At 38.1% G+C, this 21,860-nt stretch overlaps 1 long non-coding RNA gene across 1 annotated transcript in view; it reads right to left on the bottom strand.

Annotated features, from left to right (window-relative positions):
- Positions 1–20,707, bottom strand: part of LOC141557032 (uncharacterized) — a 32,548-nt gene extending 11,841 nt beyond the window's left edge. Inside the window, exons 1-3 of the long non-coding RNA XR_012486690.1 lie at positions 20,318–20,707; positions 8,645–8,817; positions 3,010–3,052 (exon numbers count right to left, since the gene is read on the bottom strand). This is a non-coding gene — a long non-coding RNA (uncharacterized LOC141557032). The remainder of the gene's footprint in view (positions 1–3,009; positions 3,053–8,644; positions 8,818–20,317) is intronic.
- Between the last annotated feature and the right edge of the window lie 1,153 nt (positions 20,708–21,860).

Here is a 21,860-nt window from a genome sequence, read left to right as displayed (position 1 = left end):
AAATCCACTCTGCACAAGGAGCCATTTCACCTTACTCTTTGAGGTAGAAGGGTTTTTTTTTTTTGTTTATTTTTTTTACTAAAGTGTCCTCCTCTGAAGATGAACCCTAGTCTTCTTTGCTGGTTCTTTTTTTTTTTAAATAAGAGGTATTTAATATAATAAAACATGCACTAGTAAGCACCTTTAATCATGGGATAGGGGGTTGCCTCAGCTCTCTCCTCTGAGTAGAAACCCCAAACAAAGAACTCCACTCTCCTACAAGTGCACACAGCCACAAGCCATTACATCAGACTTACCTTATGATAACAAAGATATTATCTTACACATATAAATTGCTGTATAGTTACAAATTACTTTTTTACATTGTTTCATTTGAGTCTAGAAACAACTCTTTAAGGTGGATAAGATAAATATTATTATATTCATTTTGCAAAAGGGAAAAAAAAACTATGTGAAGTTAAATCACAGAACATATTAAGTCTAAACCCTGGAACACTGCTTTGCATATAGTATTTAATAATCATTTATTGAATTAAATTGTGCTGCAAGGGTTGAAATCGAGTCCTGAAGTACACTTTCCACTATGAAACAATGACTTTTGTAGTACTGGATTATAAACAGAATGCTTTCTAGGAGAAGCCTAATAGCTTGTAAACCAGGTTCTTCAGTTCCAGTCCAGGTCATTTATTTCAATTCAACAAATTCCTACTACACACAAAGCATTGTACTAAGAACGATAACCTAGACAGATCTAGTAATTTAGAAGCATATGAACACAATAGTCCTATATTAACTCTCTCCCTAATGTGTAACTAGGAGTCATTTTCTCCTTGTAGAATTCTATAGGATTTCTCTTTGACTCTTGGAAGGAGAACCAGGTTCTTGATTTTCTTCATTTGTATATATCTCTTTATCAGGATCATATAATAAAGGACTATGTGATATTAAATACTTTTCATACATGTAAGGTGCAAAGCTGTGATAGCAAGTAAGTCAAGATCATATGAACTGATTATGAAATTGGGAATTTAAAAAATTCTTTACTTTGTGCTTCATTCAGTAGGCCAGATGTGCAGTTTCAAAGTACAGCCAATCTGCACATATCCAAATGTAAATGAATAGAAAATTATCTTCATCCTGCTCCTGTGGCTGTATCAAAGCCATGGCTGAATTTAGTAGTTTTTTTAGCATGGAAATTTCTCAGTGCTCTGTGAAAAGTTTTTTTTTTTTTTTTTTTTTTAATGCCAATTTGATTTAAATTTGATAAACATTCAAAAAAATCTATCAAATTTATTAAATGTATTTAAATTTATAAAATGTATTTAATGTAGAAGAAACTATACCAGGTACTAAAGATTCAAGAGGAAAAAAATGTCATTGTTCTTGCCTTTAAGGAGCTTATATACTACTATGGAAATACAGTGTGCATGTGTGTGTGAGTGTGTGTGTGTGTGTGTGTGTGTGTCTCTACACACACACAGATGCACTCACATGTACACACACACACACACACACACACACGCACACAGACACACACAAATAAATATAAAGTCATAACTTCATTTTGAGATAGTTGTGATTACTTAGGACAGCCACCTCATCATTATAGGTACTAGAACCTGACGAAGGAAATTAAATATCCTAAAAGATAGAGGTGAAAAAGAAGAATGGATACATGGAAATTCCATATGTACAAGAGCATTAGAAACATAGAAATACCCTGTACTATAGAAAACAAATAGGCTAACTTTTTTTGGGGGGATAACAAAGGCCAACTTTTTTTGGGAGAATAACAAGAATATAAGAAAAGGAATAATATACAATAAGTCGATAATGGTAGATTGGAGTAAGATTGAAAAAAACTTTAGATACCAGATTTTTACTTTATTTATTAGGGGAAATATGGAGCCACAGAAACTTTTTCAGTAGAAGGTTGACATGATTAGATATGTGTTGCTGTAATATCAATTTAGCAGCTATATGGAAGATGGATTAGAGAGGGAAGAATTGGAGTAAAAAACACTGGTTAGAAAAAGTTTGTAGTAGTCCAAGTGATAGATGAGGTCTTGTGTAGTGACTGTATGAGTAAAGTGAAGATAAAGTGTCTAAGAAATATCATGGAATTAGAAAAAAATGTGACATTTGACTGACTGTGGTATTTAGGAGATTTAAAAAGTAAGAAGGGGGGGACTGAGCCAAGATGGCAGAGAAGATACAAGCAAATTTGTAAGCTCCCTTCTTCCCTCATTAACAATTAGTTAAATCAGCCTCCAAAATAACAATGGACTGATAAAAACCCAAGGATCAGAAGCACAACTTACCAGCTGAAGAAAAGGTCAGTTCTGAGGGGAGGAAAAAAAAAAAGGCCAGCACAGACAAGGCTAGATGTGAACACACAGTGCCGATCGGGCTGGGGAGAACTCTGGGATGAGAGAAGCCACTGAGATAGAGGAATCTGACACAGGCTGATAGCTCTTCTCTGCTTATAAAACAGCAGTTCAGAAGACAAATCAAGCCACTTTAAAATATAAAGCTAGATCCTTAATTCACCCCAATCCAGAAGTGACCTAATAAATCTTGGCACTGCTGTGAAGCCCCTTTCTGCTGCCTGCGGCTTCTCCTTGGGGTAGTTAAGAGCCTGAACAGGGGGTCACAGCCTGAGGAAACATCTAATCCACATAGTGCTGGGGTCAGCCTGAGGCAGTGGAACTCTAGCAGCCCCAGAATTACCAGAGAAGAGGAACCTTTGAAATAAGGACTGCAGTTTCCTACCAGACACTTCCTATTTGAGCACAGGGGCTTTTTGCGACAGCTGCTGATATCCATGCCCCACGGGACGCATTGGCTGGGGTGAGTGGCTTCACAGGTCAGCCTTAAACCTCAGGGCAGTCGCTAGGACACACAGTGGGGTCCTTCACTGGGCACTCCTCACAGCAGAGCTGGGCTAAATACCTTTGACGCATTTCTGGGGAGGGGAGAGGGGAACTCTCTCCCCGAGCTCTCTCTTACCTCAGGCACAGGACCTGCTACATCCATCTGGTCTGGGGGTAAGCTGGTAAATAAATAAATAAATAAATAAATAAATAAATAAATAAATAAATAAATAAATAAATACACAAATACATAAATACATAAATACATAAATAAATAAATAAATTTAATACCCCAAGGGCAGACCTAAAGAGATTTTTAACAATGAGTAAGAAGCTGAAGAGAATGATTGATACCTTCTACACAGAGAAAGAGCAGGTATCCAACCCCTAGGAAGTTAACAGCAGAGTCAGCAGAAAACAGCCTAAAGGAGAACGATATCTGCCTCCCATCATATAACTCTCTCCTAGAAGAGACTATTAAAAAGTTAAGAGAGTTTGAAGAAAAATGGGGAAAGGAAAGAGAAGCTATGATAGAGAAAAACAATGTCCTGAAATTTGAGTTGGAAAAAAATAAAGAATTCACAGGAGGTTCAGGGAAACAAAATTTGTAAATTAGAAAAGGTTAAAAAAAATCACAGGAAAGTAGGAGATTTATGGATTGGAAAAGATAAAAAATTCTCAAGAAAGCAGGATTTCTGAATTGGAAAAGATAAAAAAAAATCTCAAGAAAGTAGGATTTCTGAATTGGAAAAAGAAAATAACTCTCTAAAAAAATTAGGGAAATGGAAAAAAATTCAATAGAGCAAAATAATTCATTTAAAAACTCAATTGGGCATATACAAATAGAAGTAAAAAAATGTGAATGAAGAAAATAACTGATTAAAAGTCAGGACGGAACAAATAAAAATGAATGAGTCATTGAGAATTCAAGAATCAGTCAAACAAAACAAAACAAAACAAAAAAAAAAAAGAAAGAAAAGAAAAGCTGGAGAATAATGTCAAATACTTACTGGGAAAATCTATAGACCTGGAATATTTATCTAGGAGTGATAATCTGAGGATCATTGGACTTCTTGAAAACTATGATCAAAAAAAGAGTCTAGCTTCTATTTTACAGGGAATCATCAAAGAGAACTGTCCAGAGATAATAGAAACAGAAGGGAAAATAGGCATTGAAAGAATTCATCAAACACCTTCTGAAAAAGACCCTAAAACAAGAACTACACAGAACATTGTGGCTAAGATGCAGACAAAGGAAAAACCAAACAAAGGAAAAAATATTGCAAGCAGCTAGAAAAAAAAAAAACAATTCAAATATCAAGGTACCACAATAAGGGTCACTCAAGATCTGGCTGCCTCCACATTATAAGATCAAAGGGCCTGGAACCTGATATTCCAAAAGGCAAAAGATCAAGGATTGCAACCCAGAATAAACTACCCAGCTAAGTTTAGAATTTTCTTCCATGGAAGAAGATGGTCATTTAATGAAACAGGGGAATTCCATTTGTTTCTAAGAAAAAAAAAAAACAGACTGAAACAAAAAATTTGATCTACATGCACAAGACTGAAGAGAAACAGAAATAGGTAAAAAGTACTCTTGAGAACTGTCTGCATGGATAATTTGATTTTACTGATATAAAAAAGGGGGAGTAGTAAAGGGAAGGGGATAGTAACAGAAAAAGGGGAAGGAGAGATAAAAAGAGGGAAACTACATCCAAGGAAGAGGCATAGAAAATCTACCACATCTGAGGAAATTTAGAGAGGGCAGAAATATTGTGTGAATCTTACTCTCATCAGAGTAGGCTCAAAGAGTAAATAATTGACATATTTGTTTTTCAGAGAATCCTCTCTCACCTCATTAAAAGGGGGGAGAGGAAAAGGGAAAAGGAAAAGGGGAATAAAGGAAGGGTACAAAAAAGGAGAAGGGACTTAAAAGGAGGGGGGAGAGATACTAAAAAGGGAGGGTTGCATGTCACAAGTGGGGCCTATAAATTAAATATTGGGGAAGAGGTTCAGGTGCGTCAAGGGGGAAAAAAAGCATAATCTGGGGATAATATGATGGAAGGAAATACAGAATTAGTAATTTTAACTTCAAATGTGAATGGGATGAACTCTCCCATTAAATGGAGGCAGATACCAGACTGGATCAAAAGTCAGAACCCTACAATATGATGTTTACAGGAAACACACTTAAAGCAGGGAGATACATACAGAGTAAAGGTAAAAGGTTGGAGCAGAATCTATTATGCTTCAGGTAAAGCCAAAAAAGAAGGGGTAGCCATCCTTATCTCAGATCAAGCAAAAGAAGAAATTGAGATAAGGAAGATAAAGAAGAAAGAGATAAGGAAGGAAACTATATCCTGCTAAAAGGTAGCATAAACAATGAAGCCATATCAATACTAACCATATATGCACCAAGTGGTATATAGCATCTAACTTTCTAAGGGAAAAGTTAAGAGAGTTGCAAGAAGAAATAGACAGTAAAACTGTAATACTGGGAGATCTCAACCTTGCACTCTCAGATTTAGACAAATCAACCCACAAAACAAATAAGAAAGAAATTAAAAAGGTAAATAGAACATTAGAAAAACTAGGGATGATAAACCTTTGGAGAAAACTGAATGGTGATAAAAAGGAGTATACTTTCTTCTCAGCAGTTCATGGAACCTGTACAAAAATTGACCATATATTAGGACATAAATATCTCAAAATTAAATGCAGGAAGGTAGAAATAGTAAATGCCTTCTTCTCAGATCACAATGCAATAAAAACTACATTCAATAAGAAGTTAGGGGTAAATAGACCAAAAAGTAATTGGAAACTGAATGATATCATCTTAAAGAATGATTGGGTGAAAAACATCAAATTATAGAAACAATTAATAATTTCACCCAAGATAATGACAATAATGAGACATCATACCAAAATCTGTGGGATGCAGCTAAAGCGGTAATAAGGGGAAATTTTATATCTTTAGAAGCTTATTTGAACAAAATAGAGAAAGAGAAGATTAATGAATTAGGCCTGCAACTTAAAAAGCTCGAAAAAGACCAAATTAAAAACCCCCAACCAAAAACTAAACGTGAAAAAGTAAAATTAAAAGGAGAAATCAATAATATTGAAAGTAAATATACTATTGAATGAATAAATAAAATCAAGAGTTGGTTCTATGAAAAAGCCAATAAACTAGATAAATCTTTGGTAAATCTGATTAGAAAAAGGAAAGAGGAAAATCAAATTGTTAGTCTTAAAAAATGAAAAGGGGGATCTTTCCACCAATGAAGAGGAAATTAGAGAAATAATAAGGAGTTACTTTGCCCGACTTTATGCCAATAAATTTGATAACTTAAGTAAAATGGATGACTTCCTCCAAAAATATAGGCTTCCTAGATCAACAGAGGAGGAGATAAATTGCTTAAATAGTCCCATTTCAGAAAAAAGAAATAGAACAAGCGATTAATCAGCTCCTGAGGAAAAAATCCCAAGGACCAGATGGATTTACATGTGAATTCTACCAAACATTTAAAGAACAATTAGCCCCAATGTTATATAAACTATTTGAAAAAATAGGGGATGAAGGAGTCCTACCAAACTTTTTTTATACACAGACATGCTACTGATACCTAAACCAGGTAGATCAAAAACTGAGAAAGAAAACTATAGACCAATTTCCTTAATGAATATTGATGCTAAAATCTTAAATAAGATATTAGCAAAAAGACTTCAGAAAATCATCCCCAGGATAATACACTATGATCAAGTAGAATTTATACCAGAAATTCAGGGTTGGTTTACTATTAGGAAAACTATTAGTATAATTGACCATATTAATAATCAAATTTAAAAAACCATATGATCATCTCAATAGATGTAGAAAAAGCATTTCATAAAATTCAACATCCATTCCTACTAAAAATGCTAGAGAGTATAGGAATAAATGGACTATTCCTTAGAATAATCATGAGCATATATTTATGACAGTCAGTAAGCATAATATGTCATGGAGATAAACTGGGAATCTTTCCCAGTAAGATCAGGTGTGAAACAAGGTTGCCCACTATCACCATTACTATTCAATATTTTATTAGAAATGCTAGCCTCGGCAATAAGAGTGGAGAAAGAGATTAAAGGAATAAGAATAGGTAATGAGGAAATCAAACTGTCACTCTTTGCAGATGATATGATGGTATACTTAGAAAACCCCAGAAATTCTAATAAAAAGTTATTAGAAATAATTCACAACTTTAGCAAAGTTGCTGGATACAAAATAAATCCACATAAATCCTCAGCATTTTTATACATTACCAAAAAAAAAAAAAAATGCAACAGCAAGAGATACAAAGAGAAATTTCATTCCTAACAAATGTTGAGAGTATAAAATATTTGGGAATCCATCTACCAAAGAAAAGTCAGGAATTATATGAGCAAAATTGCAAAACACTAACCACAAAAATAAAGTCAGATTTAAATAATTGGAAAGACATTCAGTGCTGGTGGATAGGCTGAGCGAATATAATAAAGATGTCAATACTCCCCAAACTAATCTATTTATTTAGTGCTATACCAATCAGACTCTTAAGAAACTATTTTAATGTCCTAGAAAAAATAACAACAAAATTCATATGGAAGAATAAAAGGTCGAGAATTTCAAAGGAATTAATGAAAAAAATGTCAGATGAAGGTAGTCTAGGTGTACCTGATCTAAAGCTATATTATATAGCAGCAGTCACCAAAACCACTTGGTATTGGTTAAGAAATAGACCAGTCGATCTATGGCATCTATAGCATTCTAGTGTTTGAGAAACCCAAAGATACCAACATTTGGGATAAAAATTCATTATTTGAAATAAAACTGATGGGAAAACTGGAAATTAGTATGGCAGAAACTAGATATGGATCCATACTTAACACCATACACAAAGATAAGATCAAAATGGGTCCATAATTTAGGCATAAAGTATAAGATCATAAATAGATTAGAGGAAAAGAGAATAGTCTATCTCTCACACCTGTGGAGGAGGAAGGAATTTATGACCAGAGGAGAACTAGAGATCATTATCGATCACAAAATAGAAGATTTTGATTACATCAAACTAAAGTTTCTGTACAAACGATACTAATGCAAACAAGATTAGAAGGAAAGTAACAGGTTGGGAAAATATTTTACAGTTAAAGGTTCTGATAAAGGTCTCATTTCCAAAATATATAGAGAACTGACCCTAATTTATAAGAAATCAAACCATTCTCCAATTGATAAATGGTCAAAGGATATGAACAGACAATTCTCAGATGATGAAATTGAAATTATATCCACTCATATGAAAGAGTGTTCCAAATCACTACTGATCAGAGAAATGCAAATTAAGACAACTCTGAGATACCACTACACACCTGTCAGATTGGCTAAGATGACAGGAACAAATAATGATGAATGTTGGAGGGGATGTGGGAAAACTGTGAAAGAATCTGGTTATTTTGGAGAGCAATATGGAACTGTGCCCAAAAAGTTATCAAACTGTGCATAGCCTTTGATCCAGCAGTGCCATTACTGGGCTTATATCCCAAAGAAATATTAAAGAGCGGAAAGGGACCTGTATGTGCCAAAATGTTTGTGGCAGCCCTTTTTGTAGTGGCTAGAAACTGGAAGATGAATGGATGTCCATCAATTGGAGAATGGTTGGGTAAATTATGGTATATGAAAGTTATGGAATATTATTGCTCTGTAAGAAATGACAAGCAGGATGAATTCAGAAAGGTTTGGAGAGACTTACATGTACTGATGCTGAGTGAAATTAACAGAACCAGAAGATCACTGTACACTTCGACAACAATGCTGTATGAAGATGTATTCTGATGGAAGTGGACATCTTCAACATAAAGAAGATCCAACTCACTTCCAGTTGATCAATGATGGACAGAAACAACTACACCCAGAGAAGGAACACTGGGAAGTAAATGTAAACTGTTAGCACTACTGTCTATCTACCCAGGTTACTTATACCTTCGGAATCTAATACTTAACGTGCAACAAGAATATTGGATTTACACACATATATTGTATCTAGGTTATACTGTAACACATTTAATATGTATGGGATTGCATGTCATTTAGGGAGGGAGTAGAGGGAGAAAGGGGAAAATTTGAAAAAATGAATACAAGTGATAATGTTATAAAAAATTACTCATGCATATATACTGTCAAAAAAATTTTATAATTATAAAATTTAAAAAAGAGAGAAAGAGAGAGAGAGGAATAGGAAAAGAGAGAAATTGACAGAGAGAAGAAAATGGAAGAGTATTACATAAACAGATATTTCTAATATATAATATAAATATATGTATAGATAATTATTTAGATATCTACAGGTATATATCTATGTAAATATACAAATATATTTCTATATTGATGAGTAGATATATACATGTATATATGTAAATTTACATACATGTGGGTGTTTTCATATATGCATATATGTGTTCTTTTAATGCCTTAAACCACATATTTTTGATCTGAAGATAAGGTTTGAAATGAGAATAAGGAAAAGAAAGAAAACCTTCCAGGAGAAATAAAGCATCCAGAACACACTATTAAATATTTTTTGATACTTATGAATAATAAATATTAAAAAGAAGAATCAAATTCTGTAAATACAATAGGCATATGTACTATGTTTTTCTAAAACACATGAAGACCATTCGACTGTTACATTTGAACTAATTTCAATAATTAAAATCTTTTCAAACAAACAAAATAAAAAAGTAAGAATTACTACTGGTTACCAAATCTGTAGAAATGGAAAGATTCTAGTGTCATCCTTAAAAACAGGGAGACTTAGTAGAAGAATGACTTTGAAAGGAAAGTATATTGAGTTTTATTTTGGATTTGGAGTCAGAATCTCTAGATTCAAATTCAGGTCAATAGTCAAATTGGCATTATTGACAAGACCTTTGACATTTCTGGACCTCAAGTTACTATTCTGTGTACAAAGACTTGAATTATATGTAGACTTTTAGGACCCTTTTGATCTTATGAAAGTACACTTGTCAATCCTGCATAAGAGGTAAGAAAACCCTTGTTTTCATCAGTCAGAAAGTAAAAACAAAAACAAACAAACAAACAAACAAAAAAAAAAAAAAACAGTTTTGGAAAGGCAAGAAAGCTAATGGGGCACTCCCCGCCATGGTTATACAATAATTATTCATCAAAGTAATGGAAACTGAGTAGATTCTAACACTCACAAATCATGGGAAATGTTCAGTCAAACAGATTTAGATATGAATCTTTCTCTGTCAGGTTACAGCCTAAATATAGCAAAACTCTATTATCTAACATTATCAGTGAAAGAAAGGGTTTTATTTAATTCAACAAAATCTTTCTATTCTCTGTTATGTCCAGGTTAACTCCCTGGAGGCCTCAGGATCAGAGAGAGTCAGGATAAGTAAAAGTCTTTGGTCTTTAAGAGGAGAAGCAGGCAAACTGCCAGGAGTTTAGTCAAAGATCTCTTCTAGATTCTGGAGTTTGGAATCTCCACCTTTTTCCTCCTTGTCCTGCTACCAAGTGAATTCTGGCCTCTCTCATCCCACCCTCTAATCCTTGCTTATAATTATCTTTACACCAAACATTGAGCCAGCATCAATGGTGAGAAGAGTCATTTTTTCAAACATTTGCTAATAGAGTCATATACTGAGTAGGTAAGTATCCTTAAGTACTCAGCTGTCTGATTCAGGCACACTTTTTCATACTTTCAGCCTTTTACATCTCCCACTTTCTTTTGTTTTAGAACATAGGTGGTGACAACATCCCTGAGTTCTCAGTGAGGTGAGAACTCCAAAAAGAAGGTGATCATGTCCTTTCTGACTTCTCAGGAAAGGAGGTAAAAACACCAAAAAGGAGGTGATCATGCTGCCCCTGATTTCTCAGGAGGGGAAGTAAAAGCACTAAAAACGGGGATAATCATGCCCTCCCTGACTTCTCAGGAAGAGAGATGAAAAACACCAAAGGGAAGTGGGGAGCCAACCCAGATATTGCTAGTAGGTTTCTGGGCTGAAGTGTCTTATTAGAAACAGGTATACACATGCATGGGAGGTATTACACAAGCACACAGCAATAAAGCATAGGTTAGCAGCAATGATTCTCCCCACAGCTGGTGCAGGTTCAGTGTGGTGTAACAAACATGAATTGTACATGCAAGGAGTGATATAACAAACAATGTGAATCAACATTGTATTGTAAAAGATTTCCAGAAGTCCTAGAAGAAGAGTATGTAAGTGTCAATCACACATATGCCTCCTCAGGAGTCAAAAGATAGTCCCAAACCAATCTATTATCCATTATTTCATGTGTCAAGGAATCCAATGATCCCTGCAAGTTTTTGAAGTCCTGCAACAGTCTTATCATTTCTCAGGGAATCCAATTATTCCTGCAGATTTTGAAAGCCTGCATCCGTTTCATTATATCTCAGAGAATTCAATAATTTCTGAGGGTTTTCAAGTTTTACAACAGTATTCTCATGTCTCAGAGAATCTAATGATTCCTGAGGGTTTTGAAGTCCTACAACAATCTTTTCAAGTTTCAGGGATTCCAATGATTCCTGAGGGTTTTGAAATTCAACAATTTTTGATGTCCATGAGTCAATCACCATAACTGCCATGCTCTTTCAGTGGTAGTCACAGTCAGCAACAGAATCACCCAATGTTTCTTGGGTCTTCTCCTTCATTTCAAGGGTCTGCTCTGTCTCTCTCTACTGGACAAGGTGAATACACTGGATGCATCCATTGGATATCTCCTAACAATTTTTGAAAGTCAAGGCATTTAGCTTCTCTGTTCTTAAGGAAAGTTTTTGTACTGTAAGCACCTTAGGGTATACTTCATATCCTAAGTATTGAAAAGGAACATGTATTTGAATTTTTTTCTGGAGTTATATGCAATTTGTAGTTCTTTAGTGTTTCTTTTGTAGACATGCTTTTAACATTTGATCCTCAGGTGCACATCCCAATATATCATCCATGTAATATAATATCATTACTTTTGGAAATGCTTTTCTTACTGGAGTAAGAGCAGTAGCAACATATAAATAGACACATAGTAGGGCTGTTTTTCATTCCCTGTGGCAAAACTGTCCATTCATATCTTTTATAAGGCTCAACTAAGTTAATGTTGGGCACTGAAAAGGCAAATCTTTTCATATCCTCCTTATCTAGAGGGATAGAATAGAACAATCCTTAATGTCTATAACCCAAAAAGACTATTCTCTAGGCAATGGAGTAGGAGATGGAAATCCAGGCTGAAGAATTCCCATAGGCTCTATCTGTTTATTTACTTTTCTTAAATCAGTCAACATCCTCCATTTTCCAGATTTCTTTCTTACAACAAAAACAAGAGAATTCCAAGGATTTAGAGAAAGTTGTAAGTGCCCTTGGTCAAGTTGCTCCTGTAATGAGGCCTGAATTTTATCTTTGGCTAAAGAGCCACTGTTATATCCACACTGGTGTATCAGTTTTCCACTGAATAGGAACAGGTGAGAGAGTTGGCAGGCCTTCAACAGCATCCCTGTCTAAAAGACGAAGTATTCATTTGTAATCCTAATGTTGTAAAATGTCTCTTCCCCACAGATTGATGGGGGGGGGGGGTTTCAACTATAAAAGAAGTAAAAACTCCTGTTTCACCTTTAAAAGTCCATCTCAAAGGAGTAGCACTAACTTTAGCTGCTATTGATCTTCCTATGCTAGACATGTAGGTGTCTGCCTTAATCTTTGGTATTTCTAATGACTGTACGATCTGCACCTATTTCTACCAATCCTTCTAATGGTATGCCATTTATATAGACAGTGAGAATAGGTAGCTCAGTTGTAACTGACGCAGTCCAGTATATTCCTGGATTCGGTTGATTGGAATCAGAAGCTGGGCAACTATCAACAGATTGCTTATTAGGAGTCTGTATCAGTAAACCTGATGCTACTATTTCTCCTGGTTGATAAGTCACACATTGTCTACCTGTATTAGTGACTGGGATATTATCTACACATTCCCCAATTTCCGATGGACACTTTTATAAGTATTCTCAGGAAATGGTCAAGCTTACTATGCCTGGAGGCAAGGGATCCATAGGCTAGAGAGGAACAGATTTCACCTCTCCAGGGGATATCTCAGTAGTTCCAGCTGCATACAATTCTATTCTCCCCAATTGTAATCCCTTTCTCCCATCTGGTTGCTTTCTGGCTGATTGATTATATAATTTCTTTCTCCCATTAGATTGTTTCTTGGCTGATGGGTCATGTCTGAGTACTGAACTTCTAAGACTCTCTGGGTGTAACATCGTCTGCCATCATGCCCCAAGTATTTTTTTGCTTTGGGCCCTGGGGCTGGGCCCCTCATCCCATTTCTCTGAATCAGTCTATACTCTGATGTCCAATGGAAGCCTCTGTTGCATTTTGGACATGGGGTTTAGGATCTTGTTCTCCCACCCTGTTTTCTCACTCTATCTCTGTTCCAACATTGAGCTTTCAGATGCCCTACTTTACCACATTGAAAGCATTGACGAATCTCTCTGGAAGTCCCTTGCCAAAAGGGACCCTGTCTTCCCATGTTTGGACCTTGGGAAGTCTGCATCATAGCTTGGCTATAAAAGGTATTTGTGCCTACTGTGGCACAGCATCTTATGATCTCCTCTAAAGGAGCATTTTTGTGTAGTCCCAGTATAATCCTTCTGCAAACCTCATTAGCATATTCTTTAGCAAGTTGCCTTACCAAAGTGTCTGTTACTGTATTTTCACCATTAGTCCATGTGACAGCTGTCTCCAAATGTCCCATAAAATCATCAAAGGGTTCATTTGGCCCTTATGCTATTTTTATGAAGGTCTCTCCTCTCTCCTGTTTACCTGGGATAAAACCCCATGCTTTGATAATAGCAGCAGCAGAAATTTTCTCATATGATGCTATGGGGTAATTAATCTGTGCTGAAATGTCTGCATAAGAACCTACACCTGTTAGTTGGTCACAGGGATTGTAGTATTAACTCCAGTTTTCCTATTTCATTGGACTTGTATCCTACAGAATTGTCCTGTCCACCGGGGGGGGGGGGGGCTCAGTTATTCGGGGAGTCGAGGGGGACCCAGCCTGAAAGAGAAACGGGCGAGAAAGAAGAGTGAGACCAAGCAGATTCTTGTCAAGGTCTCAGTTTATTGCTCTTGGGGTACAGCCTATACAGCAAAAAGCATGAGAAAGAGAAGTAGGGCTGGGCCTGGGAAAGGAGCACGATTGATGGAGAAGTGGGGTTGGGCCTGGGAAAGGAACATGGGGATGGCTGGTTCAATGAACAGGAACAGTATACAATGTTGGAATATTCTATAGTCGGCTGATTCTCAAAACTATTTGTCTGAGGGTAATGCCCACCTGTGGTCGGCCGATTCTCAGAACAATTTGTCTGAGGGTAAGGCCTACTTAGGGGGGAGAGAAACCTGGGCCGAAGCCCTTGGCTCCCGACATCTCCCCCTTTTCTCTTTAGAAGCAAAAGATTGTATAACACCAGGGCTGGTGAAAGGCCTGTCTTAGGCTATGTGGCCTGCCTCTATGCTCGGTACCTAGATAACCAGGCCCTCAGGGCCAAGGAGGCAGAGCCCCTGTCTTAGGCTATGTGGGTTGCCTCTGCCCCACCCCTGGGAGCAGACCCACAATAATCCTGTCATTGGGTACCACTGCAGCCATAAAAGGTATGATTTTCTGAGTCATGGGACTACAATATTCCCATCATTGGCTCTTCCACAGCAATACCCCACATTATTGCAATTAAGGCCATGTCCCTCGGAGGTATCGCCACACCCTTAGGTACCACGGGGACTCGATTTCCGTGGCAAGGGTGGAGAATCAAAGGCTCTCGTGGGCAATGGTAGAAGGGAAGCCATCACAGGATCTATTAGCGCTAAGCTGATGATAAAGAACTGCGACGGGTTTTTGCAGGGCAGAATTGACCTGTGACTTGATGAAAGTAGTTAGCTTGTTGAAGGCCCAGGGGCCGAAGGAGAGAAGCAGCAAAACACCTACAAGGGGCCCTAAAAGACTGGGGAGTAGGGTGGTAAGCCAGGGAGATGTAGAGAACCAATTTTGATACTAGGATTCATTCTGCTCTCTTTCTCTTTTTCTTTTTTCTAGGCTTTCTTTGACCCTTTTTAGACTATCTTCTACTAGGCCAAGCTTATCAGTATAGAAGCAACATTCCTCTTTTAATGCAGCACAAAGGCCACCCTGTTGCAAAAAGAGGAGGTCTAAGCCTCTCCTATTCTGCAGGACCACTTCAGCCAGGGAGGCGAGAGAGTCTTTAAGGTATTTGAGGCCTGACTGCAGTTCCTGAAGATCTTTGTCAATAGCTGCACTGAGCTGAGCATACTGCATGTTGGAAGTAACTAAGAAGGCAATTCCTGTTCCTGCACCCACTGACCCCAGGCCTATAAGGATGGCCAGGGTGAGAGCCGTCAAAGGTTTTCTTTTCTCCTGGACCCATGGGTCGGTCCCTCGTTCCCAAAATCTTAGGAAGTCGTCTGGGTAATGAATTTTCAGGTGAGGGAAGAGAGAGACTACCACACAATAGTCTCTGTTATGAATGAAGGAGGTTGTAACCACAAAGGTGGTCAGACCCGAGGAGCAAGCGAGGTATGAATTGTTAGGGGCAGCCATGTACGTGGGAGATGTAGTAATAGTGACAATCTGGTTACATACCCCTTCTAGTTGTAAGGGAGGCAGCATATTGGGTCCCAAAAGACACAGCCCCAGGCCAGAGATTTTACTAAGGGTGAGACCCTGCTTATTCTCAATTCCCCAGGGTAAAATGGATGAGTTGTTAGTGAATATGAGATTTCCAAAATAGGCAATGCCTTCATAGAAAGGGGGGGAGGAGGAGTAACAAATACAGCAATCTTCCACAGGAGTAGTATTAAGCTTGTGAATGGCTTGAACAGAGGCATTAACCAGGGAAAGAATGAGTGTGGCAGAGGAGAGGGGTCCCTTAGGGAGGGTTGGACGAAAGGCTCCACTGTGAGAGGGTGTGGGAGGAAAGGGTTGGTGACTTCATGTTGTTTTCTGAAAGAAAGCACAGTTAGAAATCTTCTCAGGGGCATCCCTGGGTGGGTTGTGAAGTTTTATCAGACGCTCTGGGAGCCATCTGGCACTTTGTGCTTGTGAATCATAAATGCAGGCATGTCCTTTGCCCCAGATAAGGACTGGGTCGGTACCCTGCCATCTGTTGGACAAAGGGTCTCTCCACATAGCCTGTTTATAAGTATTGGCTGTAGATGAATGCCAGAGGCGGTCAGCGGCAGATTTGCCCTCAATATCCTAAGTAAGAAAATTCAACACAAACATTGCATGATTTAAAAGGGTTTTTAAATTATCTGCTTTAGGATATAACATTTCTTCCCCTGATTGTAATTTTAAGATCGTATTTTTTAAAGTTTGATGAGCTCTTTCAACAATTCCTTGACCCTGGGGGTTATAAGGTATGCCAGTAATGTGTTTAATTTCCATTTGAGCACAGAACTGTTTAAAGGTGGAGCTAGTGTAGCCTGGACCATTGTCAGTTTTAAGAATTTTGGATTTTGGGACAACAGCTAAAGAGGCAAGAACGTGACAGATCACATGTTTGGAGGCTTCCCCTGTTTGTAGACATGCAAAAATGAAGCCACTAAAAGTGTCTATGGAGACATGAATATATTTTAATTTGCCAAAGGATGGGTAGTGGGTGACATCCATCTGTCATAATTTGCCAGGGACTAACCCACGGGGGTTCACTCCCAAGTGAGGTTCAGGCAGGAGAGTTAAGCAGCCCTTGCATTGCCGGACAATGTGCCGTGCCTGTTCGCGAGTGATGGAATATCGCAGTCTGAGAGTATGGGCATTAAGATGATGTAAGGCATGGGCCTGCTGCGCGGCAGTAAGCAGAGTGACTGAGAGGGCGGCAGCCACAAGTTGAGTGGCCTGATCCACCCTGTCATTTCCCTCTGCCAATGGCCCAGGGAGGCCAGAATGGGCATGAACATGACCAACAAAAAAAGGTTCAGTATGGGCAAGGATTAAGCGCTGAAGTTCAGCAAACAGGGGGGAATCATTGGTTGAAGGGCGAATATAAGGTACTGTCTCCACAAGGGGGACAGAGTGTGCCACATAGGCACTGTCAGTATATAGATTGAAAGGGTCTTCTAATAATTCAAAAACTCTAATGATAGCAGCGAGCTCAACCAGCTGTGCGGAGGTAAAGTTTGTTTTGAAACGGGAAACTTGACCATGATGTATTACTCAGAGGACTATGTCAATGCGGCCTATGATGCAAGGGACAACATGGATATAACATTAGGATGACATTTAATTACTTAGCAATAACAAAAATTGAACATTAAAAATATAACAGTCCAATATAAAGTTCCTTATATGTCTATTTCCCTCAACAGCAGACATTTTACTTATTTGATTTTAGAAATTAATTGCACATTAAGAGTTTTTAAAGATACATTTGGAACTCCGCAAAAATTAAACGTACTCTCAGGAATTCAAGTGGCCTGGCTTATTCAAATGACCACCAACAAAGAATCTGTATACTGAAAGGCACAAATTTCTACACTTTATCCAGTTGCTATGCAAATGTCCATTAGATCTGATGATTAATGTTAATGATATTTCCCCATTTTTTCAAGTTAAAAGGTGCTGTTACCATCTGTGCAAATCTACACTTAAACTTTTTGAAACCTCTCATCTCTGTACTATTAATACTGAACTATTTCTTCTACTTCAAGTAAACAAGTTATATTAATTTTAAAACTCAAAGTGGGAATTCCTTGTGCTCTTCAAAGGAATGACAAATTCTACGGAACCTAATGAAATGGTCTGTTTAATTACAATGTTTAAAACCATGATTAAAATTCAAGTACAATAAAAGGTAAGCAAGCTACATTCTTACAGCAATTTGCTACAAAATAAAATTGAAAAGTTTGATTTAAAAGGAACACTTGAAGTAGCAATATGTAAGAGCACAATTTGGTAAGTCATTTTGTTTGACTGGCTTTCAAAAAACTTCACAGGTAATTAAAAAAAAATCCCTCATTTGCCAAGCATGCCATAATTAATATGTAAGACACAGGTGCAAATACAAATGGTTATTAACCTGCTTCAAAATAACTGAAAAGTTACTCTGAAAGCAGTGGTTATATCACAAAATGTAGTATAGTGACAAGGCAGTTTATAATGCTGCTAATATGAACAAAAAAGATATCTGTCTACCATAGAGGACCCCAAGACACAAAAGAGAATAAGTATATTGTAATATGGGTTCTAGTAGTAAAACTGCTAAGAAGCTAAAAGGTTTCATTTGTTCAATTGTATGCAGCATTGATAAACTTTTTCAGGTAGATGATTGATTTTTTTTGGGTAAACAAATCTATTTGGCAGCTTTACTACCTGACAATTCAAAAAAAAAAAAAAAAACAGTTAGGGTTAACTAGTCTGGTTCCCCCACCCCACCCCAGCATATAAATGACCTCCAAAAAAATTGCATGTGCTTTTAGCATAGTGGTAATTAAAAACAAACTTTTTTTTCTAAAAAAGACTTAGATTATATCCTAAATTAAGACAAATTAAAATAAAAATCATACTCAATATCTTTACATCAAAACAGCACTTAATTATTATTAATGTGACTGGAAACCAACTTTATAATGAGGTTTACAACATATAAGCAAAGACAAGAGGGGGAGTAATTTGATTAGGCTCTCTGGTGAATAGACAATTTTAGAGATCTAAGCGGTGTTAAAAAAACCCCATATAATGGCTCATCACAGTTTTCTTCCTTGCAATATACTTTAAAGTTTTCATGTAAGCTACTGCTGCAACATATTGAGAGGCAAGTAAATGTCAATGGTTCCCTGAAAGGAAATGGAGCTAATGGCCCAATCATCATCATTCTGAACAATCCATTGTATTTGGGAAGTAGTGTAGGGGAAAACTATATGGTCAGTATCTCTACCAAAGAGCTTCAGGGCATCCCCTCTGCCTAGGCCTAGGAGGATAGCAACCAGGTGAGGATATGTGGGTAGAATTTTGGAGGGGGATGCAGGTAAATGCACCCAAAACAGTGGCTTTTGTTGCCAGAGCAAGCCTGTGGGGGCAAAAGGAGTAGGAAATATAAGGAGCCAAAAAGGTTGATTGGGGGCATAACATCCTATGTGCTGTTTGCGGATGGCACTCCTACTGTAATCAGGGATTTTCGCGCCTCAGTGGTGAGTGAGCCCGGGGAGGAGGGATTGGGATCTCCTCTCAAGATGTCAAAGAGAGGTTTTAATTCCCCTGTTGTGAGTTTTAAGTAAGGTCTGAGCCAATTGATATCGCCAAGAAGTTTCTGAAAATCATTGAGAGTGTGCAGACAGTCTGTCCGCAATTGGAGTTTTTGGGAAAGGACTTTGTTGGAAAATAGCTCAAAACCTAAGAACAGCTGCGGGGGTTGGGTTTGAACCTTTTCGGGAGAGATTAAGAGACCCCCGGGTCTGGAGGGCAGAGACAAGCAGTTGGCAAATTTGAGAGAGATGCGGGGAGGGGCCCACACAATTAACTATGGGAAGGCTAAAAGCAAAGCATTTGCAATCATCAGGGTGAAGAGGGATGGAGAAAAAACAGTCTTTTAGGTCAATGACAATTTTTAAAAATCCCCTAGGGATAGCCATGGGATAGTGGCAGAGATTGTGGACAAGGAGTTAGCAACATCTCCAGCTTCGTTAATGATTAGCCAAGTGTAATTGAAAACCTCATAAGTCCCAGAGGAAGTCTAGGCAGAGTTCCAGCAGAGGTAAAAAGGCCAATTTCAGGTTTTTTGATTTGCTAAGAGGGCTCTTCTTATAAGGCAGTGAAGGGGGAGTGGCCGCTGGGCTTGAAGCTGGGAGGAGGATGGTCTTTGTAAGTGAATTTTGCAAGGAAGAAAGTTCAGTGGAGAGCTGAGCAATTTAGCAGATTACCTGATGACAGGGCTTCCTGAAGCAGGGGATGATAAAGGGATTCTCTTTGAATGACAGTCATCTCAGTGATAACAGAGTGGGGCCAAAAGGGCAGAGGCAATATTCCGCAACTGATAAGAGCTGCTGTTTGTCAGGGTCATTAGATGCCGATTCTACAATATCACGAATCAAGCCCCAGTAGGAAAAGGCAGTTGTGGGAACAGTATTCGGCCCTTCCTTCTGTAATTTATCATTTAGGTCTCTGCCTACTTTCTGCCACTTCTGGGGATGAATCTCTGGTTCGTTCTGGTCCGAAACCAAGGACAAGTTTCATTTATAAAAAGAAACTACCTAACTAAATCTTTTTTCTTTACTCTAACCCCTCTTTCTCTGAGGGATGCTTTAAGGTCCTTTATAAAAACCTGCTCTTTAAATAACTTAGTATCCATTTCTTATAAGACAGACGAATGAAAACTTACCAAGGACTGGAACTCTGATGAGTAGTGAAAGTGGTCCTTCCAATGGGGGTTGCGACAACTTCTCTTGGAGGGGGTCCGTCCGGCAAGGGTCCATACCTCGAGCCCCGCGTTGGGCACCACCTGTCCCGTCCACCGGGACTCAGTTATTCGGGGAGTCAAGGGGGACCCAGCCTGAAAGAGAAACAGGCAAAAAAGAAGAGTGAGACCAAGCAGATTCTTGTCAAGGTCTCAGTTTATTGCTCTTGAGGTACAGCCTATACAGCAAAAAGCATGAGAAAGAGAAGTAGGGCTGGGCCTGGGAAAGGAGCAGGATTGATGGAGAAGTGGGGTTGGGCCTGGGAAAGGAACATGGGGATGGCTGGTTCAATGAACAGGAACAGTATACAATGTTGGAATATTCTATGGTCGGCCAATTCTCGAAACTATTTGTCTGAGGGTAATGCCCACCTGTGGTTGGCCGATTCTCAGAACAATTTGTCTGAGGGTAAGGCCCACTTAGGGGGGAGAGACACCTGGGCAGGCCCACTTGGGGGGGTGGGAGACACCTGGGCCAAAGCCCTTGGCTCCCGACACAGAATTCACTATATTCAGAGAGCCACAAAAAGTTTTGTCCAGGTTCTAAGCATGTCTTTGCTATACATTTCTAGTCACTAGGGGTTAAAATTTCATAAGCCAAATTCTGTAATAACATCTTAATGTAAGATGATGTAGCTCCATAAAGAGTGCAAACCTTTTTTAGGTCTTTGATGATTTCTAGATCAAAAGGAATGTATCTTCTACTTTCTTGATCTGAAGAGTCAAACTGTTCAGTTACAGTATACATTTCTATTCTCAAATCAGCTGTATTCTGTCCTTTCTCTTTGTCTTTAAATAATGGCTTTTGCAATCTACTAATAGGAGGGGGTGATTGCTGGGGGGCAGGTGCTGGTGATATCACTGCCCCTCCCATTCCTCCTCCTCCCTCACCCAGGAAGGTGAAGTTGATAGGGGAGGGTCAAGGACCTGCTCAGCTATAGGTGGAATTAAAGCTGAGCTGTGAGAGTGAGAATTACATTTTTTAAGTTCACTTAATTCCCCTTCCCTCTGTCTATATTTTCATTAATCTCTCCTTTCTCTTCCTCTTTCTCCACACTTCCTTATCTGGCTGTTCTTTAAACTTTTCTTTTTTCCATAAATTGTGGGATTCTTTAAGGCCAATTGATTAAGTTTTACATGTAGAATGTTTCCTTAGAAATTTAATCAGTACCTTTATCATTGTAATATTCACATAGTTGATCTCCTACTAGTTTCCAATTATCTTCCTCTATTTCTTCTTCCTTGAAGAACCAAGGGGATGTTCATTCTAATGTATCCATGAGTTAATCAATCTGCTCCCAAATTTCAAACCCTGCCTGATTATTCTTCTGATTATGCTTCCTGTAGATCTCCCTGGAGGTGGGGAGAATCTTTTCCTAATATCTGCTCCATTTCAGCTAGAAAATGAGAGTTATTAATTTAGCTCTTAACAAAGTAAGTCCCCAGTGACTTCTTCAGTGAAATTAGG

Source organism: Sminthopsis crassicaudata, chromosome 2 (assembly GCF_048593235.1).
Source record: "Sminthopsis crassicaudata isolate SCR6 chromosome 2, ASM4859323v1, whole genome shotgun sequence".
Classification (NCBI taxonomy): Eukaryota; Metazoa; Chordata; class Mammalia; order Dasyuromorphia; family Dasyuridae; genus Sminthopsis; species Sminthopsis crassicaudata.
This window is presented reverse-complemented; position numbering and strand designations above follow the sequence as displayed.